The 13122-nt window shown below is 33.4% G+C and overlaps 1 protein-coding gene across 4 annotated transcripts in view; it reads right to left on the reverse strand.

The window, feature by feature from the left end:
- The window catches only part of LOC106130735 (5-hydroxytryptamine receptor 1), a 94863-nt gene extending 83167 nt beyond the window's left edge, over window positions 1-11696 (reverse strand). For all 4 annotated transcript variants that reach the window (XM_013329646.2, XM_013329645.2, XM_013329644.2 and 1 more), the window contains exon 1: window positions 11429-11696. The gene's annotated coding sequence lies outside the window, so the exon portion shown is untranslated. The remainder of the gene's footprint in view (window positions 1-11428) is intronic.
- Window positions 11697-13122: the final 1426 nt, after the last annotated feature.

The raw sequence follows: 13122 nt of genomic DNA on the forward strand, positions 1-13122 counted from the left end.
GTTTGCGGATTTCATACAGGAAATTGATTAGTTACACACATACATACATTCACGTCTTCAGCTCTTATTTGGTGGACAGAGTCAACAGCCTTTAAGAAACTGAAAGGCCACGTTCATTTGCATGGGTTCATGATGGAATTGAGATTCAAATAGTGACACACAGCTCAGTAAGGAATAAAAAGGCAATGAAATCACCATTTGTGGTCTACATAATAATAAATATCGGTTAATTCTCTTTCAATAAAGATATAACGTACAAACATCATAATATAATCATTGAAGAACGATATATTAGTTGTTAAAAAACATCACTATCTTTAAATTTGATATCAGTTAAAATTTATCTAAAAGATAGGCTCGATGATACTCGTGTCAAAGTCATCAAGAAAATTCTAATACTCGTTTATGTAAGTGTCATAGTGATTTTCCATATTATTGATAATTTCTACTCAAATTTTAATGCCCTTTAGCGATAAGAAACAGGATTGAAGGTAAAATTCTTTTAAAGGAATCTCTCAAAAATGTAATGAAATTTCTTCATAATTATAAAAACTACATAGAGTTGTAAGTATGTAGAGGTCGTGGCATGTCGAAAGCTGTACTTTCTGCCTACCCTTCAGGGAATGAGTTATATTATGATATATGTAATTACACGCAGGTATAGTAATACTTTATTTTTGAACGTATATAAAATGTACATTACCGTCTCTCCATAAGTTTTATTATTCGTATATCCTACAAATATGTAATATATATAATAAATATGAAAGTTTGTAAGGATGCGTGAATGTATAGATGTGAGGATATGAGGATATATGTTACTCTTTCTCTCAAAATCTACTGGACGGATTGTGATAAAATTTGGAACTCAGGTATAGGAAATAACGTAATCAGTACTTTTATCTCAAAACTCTCACAAAAGCGAATTCCCGAGGTGCAGTTAGTACATATATAAAATCAAACCTCATTTGCGGACTCAGAGGCTTCATTATCTTTCATCATTTCGCTTCATCCCCATTCATCACTCTCTACATGCAAGCTCGGCAGTTTTGAGTCCTCTTGACCTGTCCTTTGCCAAGACATATCTTGCATGACCTACTAAAATCTAAATAATAATGATACTCAGTTTGACAAAATGGTTTAAAAAATACGAACTCTTATTTTATCAAGCTGAAAATGATTTGGTGCGTGCCCCTGCCCCTAGGTTCAAATCCATGAACTTTGGGTTACAACACAACGAAGTCATTATTAGGGACCGCATTCTTTATCGTTCATGTGAAGACACTTTAAGTCATTCAATCATCAATCTTTTATTGATAATTTATGAAAATATATTTTTATATTTGTTTGGGACAGCTAAAGTCAAAGAAGCTATTTTCATGAATTTGACTTAAAATATCGCATCTTCGGTACGACAAGGGCCAAAGTGTTAAAATTTCCGAAAATGAGTTAAATATGCCAAATTTTTCATTTGGATAATGTAGGAGGTGAATGTAGATTAAAAATTCTTAGGACCACAAGTTTAACATTCTAACTATTAGGAATATAACTAGAAATGCGCTTAAAAAGACAAAGAGTATCATTTCATCTTGTTTCACAAAGTTAGACATGGGTGAGAGGGAAAGGATATTATTCCTCAAGGGCAGACGGTTTTCATTATCATATTTTCATTTAGAAAAATCAGTGTCTTATCCTCTACAATGTGATCTTTTTATCATAGCAATGACTTTACATAATCATCTGGCGTGTCTGGGTATTTACGGAGATAAGATTTTGATATGAATTTTTATTATTTCGTTGATTAAGTACTTCATTAAGAAACGCTGCAAATTAAGATAATTAAAAGTCTTTTATTTAGTGGAATAATGTTTATTATGCTTTAAGATGAGACTTGAAAGCAGTATCTATTTAAAATTCATTTAAAAACGAACCCTATGCGTATTAAAGAATTCATTTGATTTAGTTATGACAGGTTGCTAGCAAATCGCCTAAAAGATGCGTCCCGTGTGCAGCCTTTACCATGGTTTATTTTTACAGTCTGCGCAGGGAAAGAAGAAATAATAAAAATAAATATTTACTTCTTTATAAACAACAATAGGCGGTCTTATTGCAAATAGCATTAACGGTCTGCCATTCGGTTTATATTCATTTTCTAATACCTACCATACCAGTATAGAAGTAGAATCCTTTCTCATATTATAAATATAAAAGTGTGTTTGTCCATCTTTCACATCAAACCACTGAACCGATCTCCATGAAAGTTTGCATATATATAGTCTATTCTACTCCACACTATATGTGCGAATTACGGAGGACATAGGGTACTTTCACACGAGCGGGGCAACGGGCGAAAGCTAGTATATATATCTTTATCGTTTACGGGGTCCACAGCGAAAAAAGTTGAAGGTGGTGATGACAAATAATACATCCGTACACCAGAGCTCAAATAGCTAACTGCGTTCCGTGAATAATAATCACATTTTAGCCGAACCGTTAGTCGAATTACTTCCTGCATACATTTTCATACCATTATCTAACAATTATCAATTATATTCAAAGTAGATGTTAAGGTCAAGACGAAATGATGGGTAACTACAAATCACATCTTTAAAGTGACACTTAGTTTTATTTTTGTTAGTATATTATTATTTCAATGGTGTCTGGAAGATATAACTTTATTTATTTTACTCTTCGCCTCGAGATAGTCAACTATTTTCAAGCAGCTGAATCTGTAACCATGATTAATATGAGTAAGAGGTACCTTACTCATCTCATTTTCATCATTGAATTGAGGAGGGGGTTAGACGAGAGTAGCAGGCACCCCGCTTCTATCCATTTACATAAGGGTTATTTTTTCCCTGGTTTTTAACCAAAAGTAATTTAGGTAACAAAGGGTCTATTTTAATATTTCTAAGTGAATGGATCTAGAGTTACGAGTAAAATTATCGATTAAAAGGAAGTTAGTGTTTAGATATATATTTTTTCGATATATAAACAGTAATAATTTCATAAACTGTTTGCTCTATTTTGATGCAAAGGCAACATTCCTATGTAGAATTAAACTAGAATTTCGGTAGTAAACTCGGCTACTCTTCTAGTTATGTTACTACAAAATAGTCAGCCTAAAATAAGATCGATTCAAACTACCAATGTAAGAATGATAGCTAGTACACTAAACTACAAATGACGAACTAACATTCATCGTGACCTTACGCCGCAGTCTCGTTAAATTGTAATAAATTTCTATGGGTCGTTGTGCTGTTTACTGTACGTTGATGTGAATTAAGCTCTGAACACATCGAACGATACGCGATGCGAGGCAGCAAAACTGGTCAGAGGTCTGTCATAATCTTACGCCATTGCACAATGTTTGGGGCAGTTTTTTTTTATTTACATCGGAACCAGGTACGGCTCCCAAACAAGTCATGATAAAAAACTAACTTATCTGATTGGCGTGGGCCTAAATATTTTTAATACGTACCTAACTAGTATTTATTTTCTAATAAAGGATCACTGAATTTATATCCGAAAAATTAGTTCTAAAACTTACTTTAGCCGAGTCAATCTATGTGTTTTGTCCGGTATTTTTTCCTTGCCGTTTTATCAATGAAGTATCGTACTAAAAACTAGTAATTTAGAAGAAACAGCCTTTTTATTTGTATTTAAGAAGAAGCAAAATAAGACTGAGTTTCAAAGTTTAAATAATGAAATGACCAACGACAATTAACGGGGGCATGCTAAAGTTTTAAAATTTCAATTTTATTTTGCCAAGTTTTGATGGAAAAAATAAACAAATTTTTATTATTATTAACAATCTTTGCCTGAAAGAGACTACATCGCGTATCAATCAATAGGTTGCGAGCTTTAATAGAAACGCGCAGTCATGCTGCAGTGACCGGGTAATCATCCAATTCTCCACATCTTAACAGCAATTGTTTCTTCCTTCAGCCTGTTAAGCGATAGGGAAGCGGTACAGTCGACTGTCGGCCTAAGCTGAATGTAGCTGTGTCACAATGTGGTTCAAATCCCGGGAAGAACAAAACTTACTTCAAGAAGAGAAGAAATGAAAAGAAACAAACTTATTCTGATTGGCCTGGGTCTTGGATGTTTATCTATATAAGTATTCATCATTAAATGTATTATCGCTAAGTTATCCCGTATCACAAGTTTCAAACTTACCTTGAGGTTAACTCAATCCGTGTAATTCGTCCTGTATATATTTATTAACCGCTTATCAACCTACCGAATTTTCTTGCAAATTCGCCTCTATTAACATAGAGTTATGTACAGTGTAACTTGACATGCGGTAGACTGTACGTTACATCGTGTGGCGTAATTTTGTTTGAATGTCGCAAGGAAACAAATGCATCAACATGTCGTCTTTATATATCTTTATATTAAAAGTTGTGTTCAACTGAATGGCTTAATAATGGAATTGAGATTCAGTCAGATGGTGACAGATTGCAAGTTAATCTATTTTGTGGTCATTGGTGGATCCCAGGTCAACTTCAGAATCCCAGACTCGACTCCAGGATGCCAGATTCAACCCCAGAGAAAACGCAATATGCACAAATGGGGATCAAGCTGTATATGTGCCTAAAATGTGTGTCTGAAACCCTATAGTATAATGTGTGCCTGAAACTATCGACCATTATGCAATTAATTTGATTAGATAGTGCTATAAGCATTAAGTCCGCCTATTTTAATTTACAAATTGTTAATGTTACAACAAAGTATAAATAATTACTACATCTTTACTACAGACATGTCCCCCAAGAGGGTAATTGAGTTTAATATAAAGCATTTATGAACAACATAAAACTAAAAATAGAAAAGGCAGATTTTCCGCAGCCAGCTTTTAATAAATCCAGGTTACATTTAATAAATAACTTGAGAGTGAACTAGTTAATATGATTAATCTTTACTAAAAACTTGAAAATTGCAAAAACTAATGATTTAAATTATTCAAATCTATTCGGTCATTAAGCGAAAACAGTTTGAAGTATTCCCAATGGCAATCAGGTTTTGCTTTCATTAGTGTTATCTAAGTTTAGCCAAATTCTACGAAATGTAATATAGTTTTCGGTATTATTCAAACTAACTACTGCGTGACAAAGATAACTAAGTCGTATACTTCACTTTCTGTATATGTACATACATACATACATAAAATCACGCCTCTTTCCCGGAGGGGTAGGCAGAGACTACCTCTTTCCACTTGCCACGATCTCTGCATACTTCTTTCGCTTCGTCCACATTCATAACTCTCTTCATACAAGCTCGGCGGTTTCGGGTACTTTTGACCTGACCCTTTACCAGGACGTCCTTAATTTGATCAAGATACGTTCGTCTAGGTCTTCCCACTCCGACCTTTCCCTCCACACTCTCCTTGTATATCTGCTTAGTCAACCTGCTTTCATTCATCCTCTCCACATGACCGAACCATCTTAACATACCCTTTTCTATTCCTGTAACTACATCTTCTTTCACATCACAACATTCCCTTATCACGCTGTTCCTTATCCTGTCACTCAATTTCTGTATATGTAAAAGAAAATAACATATTTCATTAAGTGCAGGCGAAACCACGGGCGCACTCTAGTTTCCTATGCTTATTAGGGTGAGTACTGTGTTATTTTATTTGGGAATCGAACAGTCTTACCTATATGACTTAACACACAACAGATTATAAAAAACAAATGTTAATGTTATTTGATACCTTACATCCCAGAAAGAGTACTGCTCTCATGAAAACTCCAGGAAATCCGCGGTGAAAAGCCAATGCAAAGGAAAATATATGGATTTGGATAAAAATTGGATCTGTCAAAGTGATGGTTCACTTTGGGCTCCATCATTTATCTTAAGCTAAACAAAATTGAGGGAAATTCAGACGTAAAATATTTAATATTCATATTTTTATGGAGTAAAATTGAAGTTGGGTGTAAAATTGATCTTATTCTTGATGAAAATTTATGAATTTGTATACAACTTTTTTGTGCCGTGTGGTTCCCGGCACCCTTACAAAATAATAGGACCACTCCATCTTTTTCTCATGGATGTCGTAAAAGGCGACTAAGGGATAGGCTTACAAAATTGGGATTCGTTTTTAGGCGATGGGTTAGCAACCTGTCACTATTTGAATCTTAATTCTATCACTAAGCCAAACAGCAGAGCGTGGCCTATCAGTCTTTTCAAGACTGGTGGCTCTGTCTACGCTAGGGATATAGACGTGATCATATGTATGTATGTATGTATACAACTTTAGCCGGCTACTATGTCCACGTGAAAAGTACCGGGTGTCCTTTTCGCAAATTTGCCGGGGAGCGTAACCTATGTATATTAAATTACGATAACACATCCAGTAGCCGTAAGTAACACATAAGGTGCAAGTTTCTTTACGACAATGTCTTCTTTTCTTTTTCCAGCGGCGTTAGTCTTGGTTACATCCTGGTGGGAGAGGGTATGCTTTTATGACCACGATCTGAACTTGAGTGGAGTCAAGTTTTTACACAAAGCTACTCCCATTTGACCTTCGTAACTTTTTTCTTACCCGTATTGGATCATTGCCAGTATTCAGTTGCCTGAATGTATAGGTTTCCTCCACGATGTCTTAACTCGCCGTAAGATCATCAGTTGATATACAAACTAATTTACATAGCTTCGAAAATAATCATTGGTATATTGGCGAGGTAGGATGTGAACCTGTCAATTGTGACCCTACGCATTACTTGCGCACCTTAAGCCTTTGACCACCGACACTCTGAATTACGGTTACACATCCAGTAGCCCTAAATGTGCAGTTTGTACATATGTATACACATACATACATATATATATACATACATACATGTGGTCACGTCTATATCCCTTGCGGGGTAGACAGAGCCAACAGTCTTGAAAAGACTGAATGGCCACGTTAATGATAGAATTGAGACTCAAATAGTGACAGGTTGCTAACCCATCGCCTAAAAAAGAAGTTCCAAGTTTGTAAGCCTATCCCTTAGTCGCCTTTTACGATATCTATGGGAAGGAGATGGAGTGGTTCTATTCTTTTTTCTATTGGTGCCGGGAACCACACGGCACTGCAGTTTATGTGCAGTTTGTGCTTGTATTTATTCCCGACGATGTATTACACCATATTAAGTTATTTCCACTTGATTTAAGTAGTTCTCTCTAATTGCCTCATAGTGCCACCGCCTTCCGGCACTAATTAAATTATCAAACTTCCAGTATTTAATCACATTAAAAGTTTTCAAAGTTTGAGATCCCTTTGTTGACAAGTTTGATAATATGAGTATTAATAGAAGCGTGAGCGAGCGCGAGATGTACATTTATATTGATTTTAGGTAATTTGTAAGGGTCATTTAGGCATAACCTTTAAAAAATTTAGAACAATATAATTGTGGGCAATTATATGTATTTTTAGTAATGACATTAATTTTTATATTGAAGGTTCTACGAGTACCTTGTACCCGAAACTTCGATGTGATACGTATCATTGAGAAGATTTTGCGTAAGTGAACACAAACATACTCACAAATTTTCAAATTTATATTTATGTCATTTAATAAATTTAATACTTAAAGACATAAAATTGCAACAAATTGCACAACATTTAAATAAAATGTAGAGCAAATCGATTTTTATTTTGCCACATTTCATTGCAGATTCGCAGCTAAATAAATATTTTTGTCATAAAACAAAAAATCTTCACAAAAAATTATTCATATACTTAAGTAGTACAGAAAACTGACAATGTACTTATGTTTTTATATTGTTCACTAAACGTTTATTTACGTTAATGTGTAGTGTACTAAATATATTTTTTTTTCCAAGTTAAATCGAACGGATCATTGAACAGTGATCCGGAAAAATCGAACGGAATTGAAGTTGGTTTTTTAATAAAAAAAAAAAATATTTAAATATTTAACTTAACATTAAAATAGCTTGTTATAATTCACACGAGCGAAGTCGAGGCTAGTTAAAATCAAGAACTTACTTCGCTGAAATTCAGCATTACATGATAATTATTTAATTAGCATAAATTTTAAAAGAAAGAGCAGATTACCTATACAGTATTTTTCTTTACTTGAATAATAACTGTATGTTTTGTAAATAAACTCAAAAGTATTGACAAACATACATTGTGTTTTCGACCATTCGACAACTGAATGAGATGACAATCAATATTGACATTCGCATAGTGTTTTTATACGAATTATTGGTAATTGGCTAAGTAAAGTTTTCTTTTTGTGCAAAAAAAAAAAGAATAACCGTTTAACGTTTATTCTTTTTTTTGCAAGTAAAACAGAATTAGACTGCCAAGATATACAGTGATTCATGTTAATTAAAAAAAAAATAGTTTTCGTAGCGTGACGTCATTACGTTATGTGTTTTATCACCATAAAGTTCTAATCATTAACTTGTTATTAACTAAGAAGTTGTTCATTTTAGATTTTCTTCATACATACAAACATATAATCACGATCCTTTGCGGGCTAGACAGGGCCAACAGATTTGAAAATATAGATAGGTCACGTTCAGCTGTTTGGCATAATGATACTTATTTTTTGATTTTTTTTTCAATTATACTTTCACATTATTCTTATAGAGAATGAAAAAAAATATATTGGTTGAAAAAATGTTAACACAGCCAATTCTTACATAGATTAGGCCATTTACCGAGGGAAGAAAATATTTACACAATCACTTGAGGTTATTTATGTGTGGGTTTCGCTCATTTGGCGAAGAGTTTGATTTTATTTGTTACCATGAAATTACTTGCATTTGTTACATCTTATTAGGTACTTCTAGTGTTGTCTGTCTCTGTTTCAAAGTTCAAAGAAATATGGAGATGTGATTATGTATAAAAGTTATACTTATCACTCACACAGTCACTCGTATATTCTTTGCACAATAGACAGAGCCAACAGTCAGTCCAAGAAATGAGATTCAAATAGTGAGAGGTTGATAGCCCATCGCCCTATAGACAACCTAGTAGTTAGTAGCCCAAGTTTATAAGGCTATCCCTTAGGCGCCTTTTACGACATCCATGGGAAAGAGAAGGAGTCGTCTTATTTTATTTAACGGTACCGGGATCCATACGGCACATACATAAAAACATATAAATTTTAACTTAATCGATATGTATGTGAGTTACTAGTGAGAGGCTATGATATATGGAAAAGATAGGCAGACGCACGATGATTGGCGATTTCTGTGTCTGTCATCAAAGTATAAACATTTTCAAAGTAAATATATGCAAATATCTATCTTGTTTATTATTCATTTTTCTAGTTAAATGTAAATACTGACTAACGATTTATTAACGCACAGCCTAAGCGACTGGGTCTAAAGATTTAAATTCGGCATTTAGGTTCCTTATGTGGCCTAAGGATGAACTAAGAGAAATTTCCACGATATCGTTATACATACATATAAACATATATATAGTTACGTCTATACCCCTTGCGGGTTAGAAGGGCAAACAGTCTCAAAAATACTGAAAGGTTACGTTTAGCTGTATGGCATCATGACGGCATTGAGATTCAAATAGTAACAGGTTGCTTGCCCATCGCCTACAAGGGGAACCCCAAGTTTATAAGCCTATCCCTTAGTCATACGTTATAGTTTTTGATATTCAGTTATAAAAACTATATTACTGAAATACTACCTACACCCGCAAATACAGAATAACTGTTAAAAAAAAACTGTTATCCACGCCATCAACCACCTTAATCTCTATAAATTTAACATAGGTATTATGTTATTCCAATGTCTAAGCTATATTACTACAAAGTTTCAAGAAAATCGGTTCATAAGTTTTTTGTGAAAGACTAAAAACACATCCTAACAAATGAGAAAGTCATTTATAAATTAGTTAGTATGGATTTAATTCCCTGGGTCGCTGCAGGTAGACCCCGGGAATATCCCCAGGGAGAACGCCCGGGACAAAGGCTACAAAGATGACCTATATAAGTAAGGAACACCTGCCCAATGTAGATATCAAATATGTATGTATAGAATATTATTCCATGCTGGTTTCTGGTATAGCAAAGAAAAACAAATTGTGCGACAGCTGCTTCTCTTTCCAAAGTCGATTAAAGGAAAGGCTTAGTAACTTGAGATTCCTTTATGCGTTTTCTTACAAGATAAGTAAGATATTGTTGTCATTTTGTAAATGCAAAAATCATTTAATGGGCTAGCAACCTGACACTTTTTCAAATACTGCTGAACTTGGCCTTCCAGTCTTTTCGAGACTATTGGCTCCGTCTACCGGATACGTGATAAAGACTTGATAATATGTATGTATGTATGCATTTAATAAAAAGTTAGTTAATTTCATTTCCTTTATTGCTAAGTATGTTTTTTTTATTCAACCACGTACTTAAGAATTACAGATATCTATTCTATGAAATATTTGCCACGTACAAAAAATAATGAAACAGTTATCTAATTATTAATAGATACTTAGTATCAATAGTCCAATTTTTTATCTACTCGTGTACCTATATGATTAGACAATATCTAATATATGAGTTGATTACGCCCGCAGCGCCGCCCACTTAAAACGAAAATTTCGTTCAAATCTTGTTCCCGTGGGAATCGGGGTATCCCCGCTTCTACTTCCCTACGCTCCCCAAGGAACATGCCAAATTTCAACTTCCTACGCCCAGTACGACTGAACATTTTCACTAGTCAGTCACTAAAACAAGAACTTATTGTTTATAATCAATATGTTATCGATATAGGAATAACATAAATACATTATTTTAGTCACTACCGTAATATAGGCAACATTGAGCGCCATTTTCTATTTTAATTTTAGGTATTATTATCATGTCATCCAGTTAAATGTGACGTTAGTCTTTTTGACACTATAACATCTTTCTACCGCGTTAATAAAAATGTACAAAGACGTGGTGAAGGTACCTCTATGTATTTCATTTAATAAAATGATAAATATATACGGGACAAACACTAATACATTGCATTAAAAACAACGTGACTGTTTTCCATTAAGAAATGACCGGGAATCGAACCTGCGCTTTAAATGTCAAAAAACAAGTCAAAAATGACTGTCAATAAAATAAATACATTTTATTCTTGGGATTTACAATCTATAATTATGAAAGTCATGGAACTATCTTATCTTGGCCTTGTGATTTCCGGTAGAATGTGATATGACCACTCCATCTTTCTAAACCATCCTTGCTTCTAAATAATAATAAGAAATTAATTCGATTTTATTATCCCTATTAGGTTTTTTTGCACAAATTTCTTAATAAAAACGTTCCTAAAAATAAAATTTGTTCTGGAAAAATTTCATTAATTTTTTTATGATTATAGGATTTAATAAAATAAAACACTCTCGTATAATAAAGTTAATTAGAAAAAAATTTAGTAAATCAAGTTTCTAAAAACTTACGTTCGAAGTAAAATACTTTCAACAGCATCCAAAACTTTTTGTTCATACGTTATTACCACTTAAATCGTATGTCAAACTACACCACAATCTTTCACTAAACAATCTTATCAGTTTTTGTTCTCACCACGATAAGATCTAATCATTGTCTCCTTAAAACAAAAAAAAATCACTGCACTTCACTACGTCAAATCATTTTTGATTCGCTCAGTTAAATAATTCTCGAAGCATTCGTAAATTTTGGAGCGAGCGCGCGTCCTTCCCCCACGGTGTCACAATACATACTGACTAGAGATTGCTAGTTGCCCGTTGCCGCGCACCTGTAGCGACGCTGAAAAAGAAAAACTGGTCAAGTGCGAGTCGGAATCTCACACAAGGGGTTCCGTACCATTCATATTAACTCGAATGTAAAATTAACCGTATTAATTTACTTATTACGTACGTTTACTTATTACGTTTCTTGTATTGGAGCCTCCTTTAAATGTTTAATTTTAATTTAATTTTTATATATATAGTTACTATATAAATACTTATTCTATGAATATTTCAAGAGTGTTCAAGCTATAATGAATTTCGAGCAAAAAGTTCTATAATTCTAGTCTTAGGTTTGTTGTACCGGGAACAAGAATAAACCCATTTGTAAAAATGTCAACTGTTTAGCTATCATGGATCAAGAGTATGACCTGGTGGCAGACAGACGGAAGCAGAATTCTCAGAATTGGGTCCCTTTGACTACGGAACTCTAAAACGTCGAAACACGATTTCTGAAATCACTCGTTATTACATTATTACAGCAGTTTTACATGGTAAACAAACGAATGAGTTTAATTACTCGCGAACTCGATTATCGATGGAAATTTAGGAATGATTTGTTTTTGGATGTAATTGTGTGATTGCTTAGTTGTTTTGTGAAATTTGGCTATGTAGACATACTTGTAGACCGAATGAATGGTCAGTAAAGGTCAATCATCCCTTAGTTATATATATAAAATATATAAATACTTAAATATACCAAAATCGACCTCATCTTTGCGTGATCTAAGTTGCACGCTCCGCATTAATGAATTGGGCCTGGGGTACGCTCAATAAAATATAACTAATGTAATTAATAAGTTTTAGTAATTTTTATACATTTTTCTTTATTTAGGTGAAATTTCAGTTTGTTTACGTAGTACCTATGAAAGAAATTTTAATTTAAAAATGGTTTTTAAAATAAAAAGAAGGTTTATTGAACAACACCACACTTTGACAGTGTTTCAAGCAGTAGTATACTAGTTTTAATTATTTAGCAATCAAATATATTACTAATTTATATTATTTAATTCCATATTACATACATAGTACTTACATATCATAAAATTTAGTCCAACAATGGAAATTACTTGTTTTTTGTACAAAATTAAATTACAGCTAAAATCTCACTGGATTTAAATTATCTGATTAAAATCTACTGGCAGACTTAAACAGAATTTACTTGTTTTGATGCAGAGACAATTAAGATAACGAAAAGAGATTAGTTTAAAAAATACCCCACGATTGTTTGAAGTATTTTTATTACAATTACACTTTCAAAAATATTGCATAACGTAATTCACGGGAATGTAGCAAGGACACCTGCACATTCAGGCAACTGGATGTGTAACCAGAGTTTGTAAATGCTGCTTTGTTTCTGGGCAGATTACAAAATCATCTTCATC

Source organism: Amyelois transitella, chromosome 23 (assembly GCF_032362555.1).
Source record: "Amyelois transitella isolate CPQ chromosome 23, ilAmyTran1.1, whole genome shotgun sequence".
Classification (NCBI taxonomy): domain Eukaryota; kingdom Metazoa; phylum Arthropoda; class Insecta; order Lepidoptera; family Pyralidae; genus Amyelois; species Amyelois transitella.